This window comes from Delphinapterus leucas, chromosome 8, assembly GCF_059928025.1.
Source record: "Delphinapterus leucas isolate spDelLeu-1000000601 "Yukka" chromosome 8, BTC_Dleu_Yukka2, whole genome shotgun sequence".
NCBI lineage: Eukaryota > Metazoa > Chordata > Mammalia > Artiodactyla > Monodontidae > Delphinapterus > Delphinapterus leucas.
In genome coordinates, this window is record NC_143136.1 from 52,152,419 (window position 1) to 52,168,768 (window position 16,350).

Consider the following 16,350-nt stretch of genomic DNA (forward strand, 5'->3'; position numbering starts at 1 on the left):
CTCAACCATTACAAACTACAGATGCTACAGATGTGACCAAACACTGAGCGTTAAGCAACTAAAACTGTTCAAGCATGATGACTGCTTTGTTACCTTTCAAAACCTGTAACAATCCTCTACTCATCAATAATCTTCTGCAATGACAGATTTTCTGACCATTTCCAGGTGCATTTGAGGAGCCAGAATATAATATTTCTATATTAATGACAATGATTAAAGCACTAACTTAAATTATAGTTTATTTGTTTAGGAAATATTTGAAATATGTAAAGACTACCAATAATCTTATTTATTATGCTAGCTAGTTAAATACCTAATTTTTTAATTGCCAATCACATTGATTTTAAATACCAAAGATTTGGTTATTCATTTCCATATTCATTAAAAACATTTTACAACATCCTCAAAAATTAAGTAATATCCCTACTACTTCAATGCTAGCCACTGAGTGTACAGCGGTAAGTAAATAGAGTCCAGACACTCACGGAGCTTCTAGTCTGAGGCTGTATTATTCAGCCTTGGGTGCTTGTTAGAAGTACAGATGTCTGGGCCTTAGTTCAGAAGATATGGGATTTGGACTGGGAAACTGCATTTTTAAAAAAATCATCCCAGGAGATTTTGAAGCACATTCTCAAGTCTCCTTTTGATGGCTAGTCTTTTAGAGTAGATCTTTTGAAATGTTTATCAGATCATCATTCTTCTACTTAAAACCATCCAACAGCTGCCTGTTGAGTTTAAAAATTTCCAAACTGCTTAGCATAGCCCCTGCCTTCTTCTTTAACCTCCTTCGGCCAAGCTTTTCCTAATTGGTGAAACCGATTTTACTGGCTTGCTCTGCTTCTGAAAGCCAGCAACCTCATACTGTGCTCAGGGCCTCTGCCCTTACTATTCCCTCTGCTTGGAATCCACTTCCTCTATATTTTCTCATCATTCAGACCTTGACTCAAACACCACCTCCTCATTGGCTTTTCTAGTCCACTCTTACCCTGGGATTCTCTACCAAATGTTTTTACAATTGCCTGATATGACACATCTGAGCAACGTGTAAAATAATGGATTTATAGGACTCACTCCACATGTCATCAATCTCCAAGCCCAGGAATCTGCATTTTTGACAAGGCACATAGGTGAGTCTTATTATCAGGCAAATCTGGAAAACTGCACTATCAAATGTTCTAATTATCATTTTCACAGACGCTGTCACTGTCAGAAAGGAGCTTTGTCTGGGTGAGAGCAGGAACTTTAGGTTATTCCATTCTCTGCTCTCAGGACTTGTACATGGTCTGGGCACCTTGTAGAAATGGCTTAATAACTGTTTCTTGACTGAATGGATGAAACACAGGTCTAGGGGAATCTCCCCATCTGGTGTTTACATGGAAATAATTGGCACTATTTTTAGGGTTTAGCTATTGTTGTTAAAGATGGAGTTTAATTTTTAAAGGTTGATGTCAAGCGAGTTCAACCTTCCTTGAGCCACAAAAGTATCTGTAGTTTGATACCAAAATAAAAATCTGAAATTTTTATTGTTCTTCCAATGGCTATGTTGATCCTCGAGTGACCTCCAAGGAAACTCAGTCTTAGATTTGATGGCTGTTCAAAACGAAGTGATCACTGACATCCAACTGAAGTGTCAGAATACCTAAGTAGTTATATTTTTAGGCTGAATTATAGAGGTTAAAAAAATGAGAAATATATGATAGCTAGAATACAGTTAGTTGCAAAGAAAAAGAAATCTACACATACAGACACTGGTTTAGAAGATTTCCTAACAGGATGTTTTTGTCTACTATAGCCAAGTAACTCCTTTAAACCTTTCATCTGGTTGTTTATGACTCATACCCGTAAGGCCCCAAAGACCAGCTCCTCTCAGCCAAAGAAGATTATCAGTGGAATAGACAAGTTTTTCTCAGTGTGAGCTTGCATTGCACATGCGCCCTTCATTGTTGTAACAACATGAGCACACCTGAGAGAGGGAGGGGGAACAGACAACTATTTGTCATAGTTGGTGCACCCTAACTACAGTGCAAAACACATGTTGTTTTGCTCGCTATCTTGGTCAAACATTTGATACCCTTAGTGAACACTCAGAAGAATCTTTCAACTCCCAAAGGGACTGTAACTTCTGAATTCCCTTTGGTTAATCATATTGAAGAAGTTCAATAATTATTTGTTAGTTAATGAAATAGTCTTAACTGATTGAACAAAGTGGTTTCATTGAGTTAAGTAAAAAACATTTTTCTACTATCTTTACTCCCTAGCTTAATACTACTAATAAGCATAAGATGACACTTGATAATGCTTTCAAATCTCCTATAGAACCTGATTAAGGCAAAAGAAGTAAACAAACAAAAGCAAAACTAAACACAAACACACACAAAGAATTCAAACAGCTCAGCTATTTTGTTAAAATTCATGATTTTCAGTTTGTTTTCTCTCTTTTCTCAAAAGAGATGTTGATGTTAGTTTGAAAGATATTACTTACTCATCAAAATTGTGGCCCAATATAATATCTCTATTAAGTTGAATCTTGAAGCCCTCCTAGACACTTTGGACCTAGCTTCTTTTTAGAAGTCTCTATAGCGATTTGAGGCTTATTTGTTAAATGTGAGAGAGGAAACAGTAACATAAATTAATAAATAGACACACAAAATATTAGTATATGATTTCAAAAGATTACACTGAAAATAATCTTGGCCCTACACAGATTTAGTAGCACCTATCGATTAGGGAGGAACATGGTGAATGACTAAAAGATCTGAGAAGGTAGATTTTGGAGTCAGAAAGTTTTCTGTTTTATCACTCACTACTGATTTTCTGCCGTCATCTTGGGAAGAAGCTTAATTTTCTTAAGCCTCAGTTTCCTAATTTGTAAAATGGGGATATGACTTAATTCCTGAGGATTTTCTGAAAATTTAATTAGATAGTGTTTATTAAACTGCTCAGGAGGGGCCTGGTATACAAAAAGGCTCAGGAAATTGGTGCTATTATTTAAATTAGTTTAAAATTCTATGAATTCTCCACCTTCATTTTGGGAAGGCAGTATATATTATATAAGTTGAATATAAACACACATACATACTAGCTTTATATATTACAATTATAATGTATGTATACCTATATATGAAGTTTGTATAAAAATGAGTGTGTCTGTAGCCCTAGACAGCTCTGTATATGTGTGTATTTTGGAAAAGTAGATATTTGCATCAAGTTCCTTAAAATTGAAATTCATTTTAGGGCTAAGAATTAACATTTTATTTTCTCTCTAAAATGTCACACAACTTTGGATAATTTTCTACAATTACTTATAATGTGATAAAATGTTATTTACTGATATTATTATGCCTCAATTTACATTACACATATTAAAATTGAAATTTATTTTAGGGCTAAGAATTAACACTATTTTTTCTCTAAAATGTCACACCACTTTGGATAATTTTCTAGTTACTTATAATGTGATAAAATGTTATTTACCGATATTATTATGCCTCAATTTACATTACATATATTATTTTGTATATATAAAAAACATTTTAAAATAAGAAGAATATAATAGACTAATAAAATAAGATTATTTAACTTGTATAAATAGGTTGAAACTTACAGCATAGTACGACAAAGGTTATATTGATAACAGAATATGATTTATCATGAGGTGCTCTGTTTAAAAAAGCAAAACCAAACAAAAAATAATTTAGGAGAAAGTGATGAAGTAGTTTTTAGATTTTTAATCAGCTATTTTATTTTAATCAGCCTTTGCTTCTGAGGCTTCTACTTGTTAATGATTATAGTCCCAACTGTGTTAGCTTAGTGGACATTCACAGTACTAGAATCTGCATATCACTGTGGGAAGGGAGTGGAAGTTACATTTTCCTAGTCTTCACTATTTCAGTCAATCAATCAACATTTATTAAATATTCATTCACAAATATACCAACTATATGCCAAGTACTGCTCTAGCCAACCATGAAAAGATAGAAAAGGTCCTTACTCTTGTTAAATGTGTATTCTAGTCAAAGGAGATGGGCACTATAGAAGTAAGGAAATAAACTAGGTGAAAATCCAATAGTGATGTAACAATTATGTTGAATGAATGAATGAATTCTGTTGCTCTAGTCATAATGTGGGTGATCTATATTCCTCTAGGTGGCCACTTAAATGTTCTCTCTCAGTTACTAAGAATCTAGAAGCTCAACTCCTCTTAGGATCACTTTTCCCCTATGCATAGCCCTCTCTGGTAGGATCTAAAAGGGCTCCTGGCTGGGGCTTTCTCTTGTGCCCATCATCTGGTCAAGAGGTAGCACTCGTGTGTCCTTTGTCATGGTAAATTCTGGGAGTCTAGGCTGTTTTCAACTCCGCGTCTTCTTCCTGCTTGTCTCAGAGCATCCAGTCTTCTTCCTTCAGACATTTCTGGGTGTGAGTCTGTATCCCACAGTTTAAGGGGACATAGGTCAAGATCACTGAGTAGTCTTACCAAAGTCTCTGCAGCAGGCAAAAAAGAGGGGGATATACCCCCCTTTCCTCTTTACTGTAGAGATTTTTGGGGAGCAGCACACCAGCAATTCTCTCTGAAAAAAATAATTTTTAATCTCCAGTATCTCTTTTGCCTCCTCCAAACAATTTTATAGACTGTAAGTTGGTGGTTAACCAAGAGTTGCAAGACCAAGTTGTCAACTCCCTTGAAAAGTCCTGTGTAGGTCCTAGCACCTCACTTCAGAATACTGAAGTATTCTTCACCTCTCCTTTTTGAACTCAGCTAAAACTTAGGTAGAGTCCCAGTTTAAGGTCTTGTAACTATAATTAGTGCACTGCACTAATTACAGTTAATAAAGTTAACTGTATTATTATTTTAGTTAAATTTTAAAATTTTATTATTATTTTAGTTAAAATAAATTTATGTGACAGAATCAGTGGACAGCTCCTTCAGAGTGGATGGTTCAGGAAGGCTTCTGACAGAAAAGGATGAGCCATGAAAATATCAGGGAAGAGATAACATTTTGAACAGAGAAAAGAGCTGGTGAGGAAGATCCTAAGGGAGGAAAAAATGGCTTGAGAATGATCACAGAAGAGACAGTCGGCGAGCACGGGTGGAGCGTGTGGGTGAGGGGGAGAGATAAAGTCAGAGAAGTGGTCAGGGGCCAGGACTTTCGTGCTCCATAAACCAGAGAAAGAAGGTTTTTTAGTTGATGGATTGGAAGGGGGAGAAACAGAGGAATCAAAGCTAACTCCTCAATATCACCAAGTGAGTCCAGGCTAGTCATAGAAACAAAGGAAAAGTAGAAAAGCAAGGTCCTACCCTTTTATGAGAAGGAGTCATGTGGCTTGACATCAGGCCAAGACTTTTCAGTTCATGCTAGTAAACTTTTGCACAACATATGGCTACCGGATTATCAGGTTCAAATGTTCACTTTTTTTTTTTAAACTCCCCTCTTTTTTTTTAAATAGGAGATGGAGCAATCTGCTGTCTTTTTATTTTAATTAGTTTATTTATTTTTGGCTGCATTGGGTCTTCGTTGCTGCATGCGGGTTTTCTCTAGTTGGGGCGAGCGGGGGCTACTCTTTGTCGCGGTGCACGGGCTTCTCATTGCGGTGGCTTCTCTTGTTGTGGAGCACGGGCTCTAGGCGTGTGGGTTTCAGCAGTTGTGGCTCAGGGGCTCTAGTTGTGGCACATGGGCTTAGCTGCTCTGTGGCATGTGGGATCCTCCCGGACCAGGGCTCGAACCCGTGTCCACTGCCTTGGCAGGCGGATTCCTAACCACTGCGCCACGAAGGAAGTCCCAAATGTTCACTTTTTGAAAATTAAACATATTATTCCGTCATTTAAAAGGTTTAAATTCATGCCATTTCCTGGGCTCCTTCCTTTGCCACCATAAAAGCTGTTCTGGTTAAGAGTCTGCCTTATTATCTGCTTGAATTTCAGCCTCGATTCAGAATGTAAGGGGTTACAGAGTCCTCTGTGCTTTAAAATGACCTAAAATTGTGTTAACAGTCAACAAATGACTCAGAGGAAAATAAGGAATTTCACTCTAGACTCTCAAGAGTTGGGAGCTCAGATGCGGGCTCTGAGCATTCTCGGAGGAGCTATGCTTTCTCCAAAGCTGCACCTCGTGACAGGAAATGTCAGTAAGAGGATTATGAATGTCTATCTATATTCAGTCACGTAAGCTGAAGTCAAGGTTATGAAGGAAAGCCATGGAGATAAAGGAATTGAGTTAAATTTGCACTAAGAAATGAAAGTGTGACGAGTAAAGAAGAAGTCATAAGATTTCATGAGTTCGAGAGAGAATCTTTATTTTCTCCTACTTTGTCAGAAAGTGGCCAAAGGAGGAATCTGGGAAGTTCATGGGACCTGGAGAAGAGATGGAAAGCAGAAATATTAGATGCTGAAACACTGTTTTGGGGCATGGTGGTTAACAGCATGGGCTCTAGAGCTAAATCGCCTGGGTTAAGCCTATTTTCTCTCTGAGAAATTGTGTGACCAGCAAGTCATTCATCTCTCTGTGCCTCAGTTTCTTAACCTATGAACGGGAATGATAATGCTCCAGATTTCCTAGCATTGTAAGCATTCAATAAGTGTGTGTGTATGGAGCATTTAGAACATGGCCCGCACTGCATGAACAGGATTAAACATAGGTAATCAGGGACTCTTGGGATCATACCGAGGTGGTTTCCCCAAGTAAACCTGCAAAAACGAGACTGGTGGACAGGGTCCAGTTCCGTTTTCTTTGACAGGTGTTATCAGTATAGGCAATCTATACAGGTGACCTGTGTAGGTGATCTATATAGAACTAGCGTTTCTGAGATGGAATGCAATCAGAAGCAAGGCTCACACATGGTAATGGATGATAAAATGAAAGGCTCAAATAGGATTATGTTAACCTAGGAGCACAGGGACACACAGAAAAGAGAAGGAACTGCAAAGCGAGATTGGTCTTAGATAGCCTGGTGAAAGTAAGCAGGAGAGGAGCCACAGGTTGAAAGAAGAGTCAAATGGGCAGGTTCAGGGTAAGGAGAAGAGAAAGGGTATGAAATCATTCAAAATGCAGATGCTAAGGCAGTAACTATACTAAATAAGTAAATAGGTAAGTGGGTAGATGGCTAGATAAAAGATCTAATTCTTTTAAGAGCTGCTGCTAAGTGAAATGCATCAGTTTTGGCTACAGATGTAAACATGGGAGGAAAAGAGAAATGATGTGTTGAAACTGACAGATTGCTCACTTCAAAAAGATGAACTGTGTTATAGTGTCACCCACTGAGAGAGAAACCAGACCCTGGGGAAGTCAGTTCTATCTGTTCTCAAAGAATTCATTGGGATCTGAAGGGTTAATGTGGGAAAGGGTGTTATTAGTGACAGGAGGCTTTAGTACTCTTCCTAATACCCGAGGCACAGACCAAACACGCTGCTCCAAGCATAAGGCTAAGATGGTAAATTTGAAAGAAATAGCTAAGTTGTGTCTGCCACATCTTTGTGGGCTCCGTTTAAACTGATTCAAGTGAAAAATCCTGGCTGATCAGCTTTCACAGCTGCTTTGCTATGGGGAGCAGCTGCTGTTAACGCCACGTGAAATACTCACATGGGATGCCAACAGGCAGAGTGCGATTCAGGGCAGGGTACAGGCTCAGGGGGCAGAAACTGGTAAGCACAGTGGGAAACGGTATTTCATGTTTCTGAATGGATACCTTTCTTAATTTATTTTAATTTTGTTATTATTTTTTAAATTGAGGTAGAAGTGATATATACTAGTTTCAGGGGTACAACATGATGATTCGATATTTATAGATATTAAAATAAGTCTAGTTACCATCGTCACTATATATAGCTACAGAATTTTTTTCTTCTGATGAGAACTTTTAAGATCTCTCTTAGCACCTTTCAAATATGCACTACAGTATTATTACCTATAGTCACCATGCTGCACATTACATCATCAGGACATTGATTTTATACCTGGAAGTTTGTGCCTTTCGACTCCCTTCACCCATTTTGACCACCTGTACCCACCCCCTACCTCTGGCAGCCACCTATCTGTTCTCACCTATCTATGAGCTTGGTTTTGTTTGTTTGTTTGTTTTTAAGATTCCACATATAAGAGAGATCATACAGTATTTGTCTTTCTCTCTATGGCTTGTTTCACTTAGCATAATACCCTCAAGGTTGAATGGGTACCTTTTATAAAAGTCAAGAGTAGAGAAGCTTATTTCACTTAGCATAATACCCTCAACGTTGAATGGGTACCTTTTTTAAAAGTCAAGAGTAGAGAAGCAGGGGTGATGGAATTATTCTGTCAAGCACTTTGTCAACAAGTAACAAGACATATCAGGCTTACCTGACTCTCTGCTTGCTTCCACTGGGCATGAGTTTTCAGGATTATTTAAGTTCTAGTATGTAGTCAGGTATAGGTAAAGCAATGTCATGAATACAACTACATTTAGCAAAATAGGATTCGCAATGCGACCAAGGACAAGAGAGAACTATAGGAAGGAGCCAGAGAAAGGTTGGCCACTGTTGAAATTATCACTGTGAGGCTCTCAGTTGTTAACAAGATGGCTGATAATTTCAAGATCTCTGGATTCCCCACCCAGGCACTTGAAGCCAGAACTGGGTTTAGGAGTGGAGAGGAATTTAAAAGAAAAGGGGGAACTGGGTGATAGTGGAACTGGAACTAACTACTGTGAGTCTAGGGAGGCGGAATGTTCAATAAGGACAGGAAGAGAGATAAGGGAAGATCAAAACATCATATCTAAGCTGCAGGTGGAGAGAAAAATCTAGGATCAGAAGTGATGGATCTGTCACTGGGAGGAAGAGCATAGGCAGCAGGATGGGAGAGCTGGTGAGGGATGGCCTGATGGATTAGGGAGCCTAGAAACGTCTTCAGGGCCAAGGGAAGGTGGAGAGAGGGTTCTGGAACAGCTGTAGCTAAACCCATGGCTGAAGAAAGTTCATTATGGGTATATCACGGTTTAGGATTTGTCTTGAGAAAAGTCAGACCGGAAAGACAGTCAGGAAAGAGCCATCAAGAATTCCTAACACAGCAAGATCAAGAGGCAAAGATAAGATGAAAAATCAAGAAGCCAGCTCATTTTTTAAAAACTTATATCCTTGGATTTAAATTTATGCTTACTGAACTACAAAGAATTTAAAAAGTTAGCAAAGCCTTCAAAACTTCTAGTGGGTGTAATCTAGATTTTCTTTACCTCCCCATAAACAATTATATAAGAGGTAATTTAAAATACACATTTAGAGCAGACTTGAATATTAATGTATTATAGGAAACAATTTGGCGAGCAGGAAACAGACTTTCTCTTTATTGGAGCATCTTTAGCTTTATGAAACATTCTAATTTCTTTTTTAAAAGACTCTGGAGGAAATACAGGCTACTTTGCAAACTGAGTCAAGATAATCTGAGTCTGAAAAGTATGAGGAAAGGGGTAGACATGGAACGTGTACCCTAGAGGACCATAACCCCAGGCTTGTCCAGGTTTCCAATTTCAGTTCAAACAGGTCCTGGGCAGCCTGAGGCCAGATCTGCCTGCCAGGGGAAGGAAAGAAAAGTGAAACGGAACATAGGAAAGTTAAAATTACATTATAAACGGATCAGAAAATCCTCCTGTTTTGCTTAGAATGCAATATCAAGTCCTGATGCAATATCAAGGACTCTGTCTCCTAAGCATTAAGAACCATTTCTGAGGGCTTCCCTGGTGGCGCAGTGGTTGAGAGTCCGCCTGCCGATGCAGGGGACGCGGGTTCGTGCCCCGGTCTGGGAAGATCCCACATGCCGCGGAGCAGCTGGGCCCGTGAGCCACAGCCGCTGAGCCTACGCGTCCGGAGCCTGTGCTCCACGACGGGAGAGGCCACAACAGTGAGAGGCCCGCGTACTGCAAAAAAAAAAAAAAAAAAAAAAAAAAAAACCATTTCTGAGCAATCCCATCCCATCAGGCATAGCACAAAACCTGACATTGAATTCAGTCCCTACTCTCTGATTTTGTGATCTACATAATAAATCCCTGAGTCCTCAAATCAAAATCTGTAACATGATTCATGAATGCTAAATTTTAAGACACTGGCAAATATTACTTTCTACAGTATCAGAAATCTGTAGAACATTTTTAAGACCCCTGTGAAACGTATTATCTTGGTAATCTGGAAAAACAAGATGCTCCGACAATAAGAACCACATACTGTTTACTCAAAATATCATCCTGACCCAGGTTAAGAAGACTTTCCATAAAAATTCAGTGTCAAACTGGCAAGAAAAGCAAAGGATAACCAAAGCTCAGTTGTATGTTAAAGACACTGAATTATTGACTTCCTGAAGGGATTTTTTCATAGAGAAGACTTACAGATGACTGGAGAATTCTTGTTCACATTAATTAAAAGGGTGCATAGATGTTTTCTTCAAGCAAGCACAACACCCAAACTCATTTAGCAACAGGGGAGCATGTTATTTTCTCTAAAAGTTCCAGAATGTAAGCTTAGTTACTAGAGAGAGGAGATTGCGTAAAGGATTGTTAAAGATGCACAAAACATTTTGGGAAGACTGCTCAAAATGAACACTATGAATCAGAACTGTTACATTTCAGATGCTTTTTTCTCACTATCATTCACTATATTGTTCCTTTATACCAACTTTTGTTGATAATTATATCAACTTTCACTGAGTTTTGTTGATACTAGTATTTCATAATGTCTACCGGTTTATTTTTATCTTTTTTCCCCACACTCCCATGTACACAATGTGGGTATCTTCCATTCTGGAAAGAATTACCTAAAGCAGCGCTTCTCAAACTATCTACACTGAAGGACCAGCTTTTTTTTTTTTTTTTCTTTTGCGGTACACGGGCCTCCCACTGCCGCGGCCCCTCCCGCCGCGGAGCACAGGCTCCGGACGCGCAGGCTCAGAAGCCACGGCTCACGGGCCCAGCGCTCCGCGGCATGTGGGATCCTCCCGGACCGGGGCACGAACCCGTGTCCCCTGCATCGGCAGGCGGACTCCCAACCACTGCGCCACCAGGGAAGCCCATGGACCAGCTTTTTTGATGTTTTGTTTTCATTCTCAATCTATTGTGAATCCTATCACGCAACAACGGAAATGAATTACTGGCAAAATGAAATTAATACAACAAAAGTATAGAGACATAAGTCACATTTTTATTATTAAATTACTTAGTTATATTGTTGTGTCAAGTTGCTTCAAAGGTTTTTAAATGCTGACTCCAAATGTTTCCATTTATCTCATTATACACCAGTAACAGTTCTTGGATTGGCAGTGGTCCATGGTTCACAACTTGAGTAGCACTGACCTGGAGGGTTCAGATTAACCAAAACTATCATGATCACCCATAGTCCCGAGAGACATTGAATTATAGAGATCCTACTCTATATAGTATACAGAAATAAACAATGGCTTTTATTTATCGAGCATGTTTTTACTTCCCAAAGTGTTTACATGTTCACACTCCCATTTATCTTCAGGCAGACTACGTGACAGGTAGGTGAAAGTTCATTACTTTATCAGCAAGAGACCAACATATCTTCATCATGGAAATGCACACACTTAGGTGCACATGTTTTAGCCTACTATTTTCTAGTACTACACTGTAAAAATCTGGATAGAACACATCCTGTGCAAACCACACAGGTCCCTGCATTACTTATCTTTTCATTCAATTCAAAAAACATTTACTGAGTGCTCAAATGTGCCATGCACTGTGCTTGGCCTCATATGTGAGTAATCTGAGAGGCGAATAAGATGTTTCTTACACTCCAAGAGGGCAGATGATACAGTCAGTTTAGTGCAAGGCATAATGTGACAGAGGTAATATAAGTACTAAACCAAGTGCCCTAAGAGTGGAGAGGAACGAGAGGTTAGTTTTGCCTGGAGAAAGTAGCATTGGGGTTTGGTCTTGATGCAGTTGTGGGAATTGCTGAAATGGATTTTTGACGAGGAGGTAGCATAACACGAACAAAGTGATAGAATTATGAAAAGACAAGGAGAATCTAGAAGCCTGTTCTTCCTAGCTCCGACTTTGGTTATGTGAGGATGGCCTCTGGGGAGTAAAGCTGGGAAAGAAGGTATATGCTAAATCATGGAAAAGTGAGTCTGGATCCCTTTTCCTTCCCACCGGTATGAGGGCACTGCTGAGTGGAGCCTCTCAGCTCTCAACCCTACTCACTTTGACTTAAGACTTAATCACAGTCCCCAGAAGGCAAGCTTAACCATACAAAAGTTAGCAAAGGTTAGATATTAGAGAAGCTATGATGGGGAAATTTAAAAAAGAGAATTACATCACACAATACACAACAAAACTTAACAGAAGTCCTGATTAAACATTTACATCCTTTTCAATGACTCACCAAGTTTCTTACTGGCTACCAAGACAGTTTATCTCTCTTTTAACTTCTCCTTCTCTCTCTCAGACCAATTAAACATCTCTCTTCTTATGTAACCTTGTATTACCATAGTCCTCATCCCATTCCATAAACGAGGGACTATCATTAATATCATCTCCCTTAGAATCTATACAGGGAAAATATAAATAACATTCAGATCTCTTTCTTTTTCTCTAACTTGATTGGAAACACACAGATATTTATTAGATGGTGGTTGGCACTGAAATCGTCATGTGGTATAAGGGCTGGGGGACCAGTGGCAAGAAGAGGAAGCTGCTTCGGAGTGAAGAAGCAGAGAGAAAAACAAGGATGATAGAAAACACAAGGTGCTTGAGACAGACGGAAAGAATAACCCCTGAGCATGACCTTCAGATCCACTTTTAGCTCCAGATCTACTTGGACTCTTTTCCTTAGATACATATACAGTGGTCCTTTATAGCCTTACAGTACATCTCTTTTAATTTAATTTAGCTCAGTGAATTTTTTATTATGAAGATACACCACACTTCCTACTTGATTGTAAAGGAAGAGAAAAATAATTGCATCAATCACCTTTAAAAAATGTCCAAGTCACACATAGTATAAAAGAGACCGAGGGCTTCCCTGGTAGCGCAGTGGTTGAGAGTCCGCCTGCCCATGCAGGGGACACGGGTTCGTGCCCCGGTCCGGGAAGATCCCACATACCGCGGAGCGGCTGGGCCCGTGAGTCATGGCCGCTGAGCCTGCGTGTCCGGAGCCTGTGCTCCACAACGGGAGAGGCCAAAACAGTGAGAGGCCCACTTACCGGGGGGAAAAAAAAAAAAGAGACCGGGTATTAACTGTGTTAAGCATACTCTAGGCTGATCTTTCTCTCCCTTGTTTTAATGAAGCAGAGGCTGGGCAAATACAGGTTTTTGTTTGTTTGTTTGTTTTTTGGCCACGCCATGCAGCATGCAGGATCTTAGTTCCCTGGACCAGGGATTGAACCCGCACCTCCTGCAGTGGAAGCGCGGAGTCTTCACCACCGGACCACCAGGGGAGTCCCACAAATATAGTTTTAAGTTGCAAATTTTAGAAGTTATATTTTCTAATAAGAGGAAACTGATGAAGGAAGAGGAAATACTCTGGAAATAATGGCATCGGCATGGTGGAGGCACGTACTGCTTTCAGGCTCCCCACAATTCCCTCATTTTATGAAACAGAATGGTGAAGAAAACCTAATTAAAAATGTAATAGTTATATTAATTCAGACGTGAATTTAGAACTAAAGTAAAAGGGATTATTTTCTTCTCAAATGAAGTAAAAATGTAAACCTGACAGGTATATGATAAAATCACAGAATCTCAACCCTGCGAATGGTCGTAGGCTTTTCAGGCTGAAGTATGGGAGATGCTCTGTGTACTCGGGATAGAGATTCTTCCCATCAGCCATACTATAACATCATCTGTATTGTCACCTTTGGCCATGAAGGACAGCAATAAATATAGGACTCTCAGGAAAGCTTAGTCAGGGTTCATGGACATACCATCAAGAGAAGAGGTAAAGTCACTAGCATGGGACAGAAAAGGCTCTAGGTTTCATAACACTGTCTTTTGTGATAAAAAGCGTTGGTAGCTAATAAAATTCAGTGATTATGACATTATTTCCCCAACCATACTTAAGGTAATACCAAGGTTACCCAAAGCAGATATTTTAATGAATTCTTAAAGACCAGAAGGCATTTTTAGATTTCCCAGCTGTAAGAGTTCTAAAATATAACTGTTAACATTCAACTCAACAAAACAGTAAAGCAAAAACGTTTATTGCTGGTGACATTCCAGGGAACACTTAAAATTGCTTTATGGCCTTTGGTAATGAGAGTGGACAGCAGTGTAACAATACATAATAAGGTGAGTTTAGTTTTATGTCCTGAGAACAATCTGCTTTACCCTTACTGTTCAATTCTTTAAACTGTTCCTGATTTAAGTAATTACAAAAAATAGCTGGCAAATGACAGTTCTAACCACTGCAGCAAATGGACTATGTGGTAGTGGTTGAAGTCTACCCCTGAGCACTGTTATCTTAGACTTCTAGGGAATTTAGTGTAAGTGAAGGTGTCTAATGAAACAAATGCCTCCTGACTTACACTAGACTTGTAAGAATCTCCTTCAGGCAAGACCCACTCAAGTTTGTGGCCAGTGTTTTTTTCCAAAGGGTAGTACATACAACACTGGTGATGCCTGAGTTGCTATTAGGCGATACAAGAAAAATCATATTTTGTTTTAATAGTTATATTTTTATTTGGAGATTAGTACATGAAAATAAAGACCACATCAAATCTATGATTTCATGGATATTGTTGCCTGAGATGGGTTTGTTTAAAAAGTTCACATAAAGAAAAATATTAAATAAATAACAGTGTAAGTGGTATGTGGTAGAAAAGGCAAAAACTTTTGATGTTGGTGTGTAAATGACTGTGGTAGGTGGTCTCCAAGATGGCTCCATGGGCCTCAACGCCTGGTATTCACGCCCTTGTATAATCCCCCCAACACACTGAGTAGGGCAGACATGTAACCAATAAGCTCATATAACCAAGAGGCTATTGTGGAAATGAAGGAGTGTAACTTGCAAGGCTAGGGCAAAAGTCATTAAGGCTTCACCCTAACCTTTGATTATTCATTCTGAGGGGAGTCAACTGCCATGCCATGAAAAGCAGCCCTGTGGAGAGTCCCCTGTGCTGAATAACTGAGGCCTCCTGCTAACAGCCAGCAAGGAACTGAGTCCTCTTGCCTACAGCCCAGTGAATGCCCCAACACCTTGACCATCACCTCATAAGGCACCTGGGGCCAGAACCACCTCATATAAGCCATTCTTGAATTGCTGACCCACAGAAACTGTGTGAGACAATACATGCTTATTGCTGTTTTAAGATGCTAAATTTGGGGGCACTTTGTTATGCAGCATTAGATAACTAACAGAAGATAAAGAATACCATGATCAAGCCATCCTTAATAGGGAATCCCATTCACCATTGCTCAGATATAGCTATGTTTTCTCTTCTCTTGTCTGAAACTTCTGTTACATGGAACTGAACTGAAATCTAACAAAAATTATACCTCTTGCTTCTGCTTTTTACTGAGCCCACCCATGGTACCTCCTATCTGACAAAGTGTTTACTATCACTTACTCCAGACAATGAAAGAGTTATAGGCTTTTAACAAAAGCAGACTCTGTAGCCAAGAGAAATAGTACCTTCCAACGACAGGCTGGTTTGAGAAGATGTGATGTGAAGTTCTGAATTCCATATGTTAAATGAGCTACTGTTTCTCCTGTTCCCCTTCCGATTCTAAAAGGGTCTCAAAGCAGCTGCCACCTCTAAGCTCTACCTTCATGTGAGATTTTATAGTTTTCCTGGGCCCCTAATTGAGTCCATGGTAAATTCATAGTTATTGTTATAGTTGTTATTTAATGCTTTTTTTAAAATAACAACTTCAAAAATACAGTTTAGGTATTCTTCTTTTTAATTAACTTTCTCCTCATGTCAGTAGAAGCAGGTTGCATTAAAAAGTGCCTTGAAACATTAATCCAGCTTCTTACCTTCACTCAGAGGATTTGTTGGGAAGATTTCCAAGACGCTGCTATTCACTCAGATTAGGGCACAAAGGGCTAGTGGAAAGATCATGGAGATGGGAGGGAGAATTCAGTTCACTTTCTATATTTACTCACATATTCTCACTTTTTTATTTCTCAATTATTTTCTCACCACCCACGGAAGTTTCTTATTAGGTCTTGGGTACGCATGTTGAAAATTAATTTGCTTTCCACTGTGTTCTGCTATGTCAGCATTTCCATAATTACACCCCACCATTGGCTGTCTCCCAGATGATTGCTAAAATTATATGTCATGGGATTTAACCACAGACCAGATCACAGTGTTTTTTAATCTTCACTAGAATTCCTTCCAAATAACTAAAGAGCTAATCATCCTAACTCTTTAATTA

The 16,350-nt window shown here is 39.2% G+C and overlaps 1 long non-coding RNA gene across 2 annotated transcripts in view; it reads right to left on the minus strand.

Annotated features, from left to right (window-relative positions):
- The window catches only part of LOC149748555 (uncharacterized), a 264,753-nt gene that overhangs the window by 30,737 nt on the left and 217,666 nt on the right, over window positions 1–16,350 (minus strand). Inside the window, exon 4 of one of the 2 annotated variants that reach the window (XR_016394115.1) lies at window positions 9,887–16,015. The exons of the other annotated variant lie outside the window; for it this stretch is intronic. This is a non-coding gene — a long non-coding RNA (uncharacterized LOC149748555). Of the gene's footprint in view, window positions 1–9,886; window positions 16,016–16,350 lie in introns of those variants that run through there. 2 annotated transcript variants of the gene reach the window in all.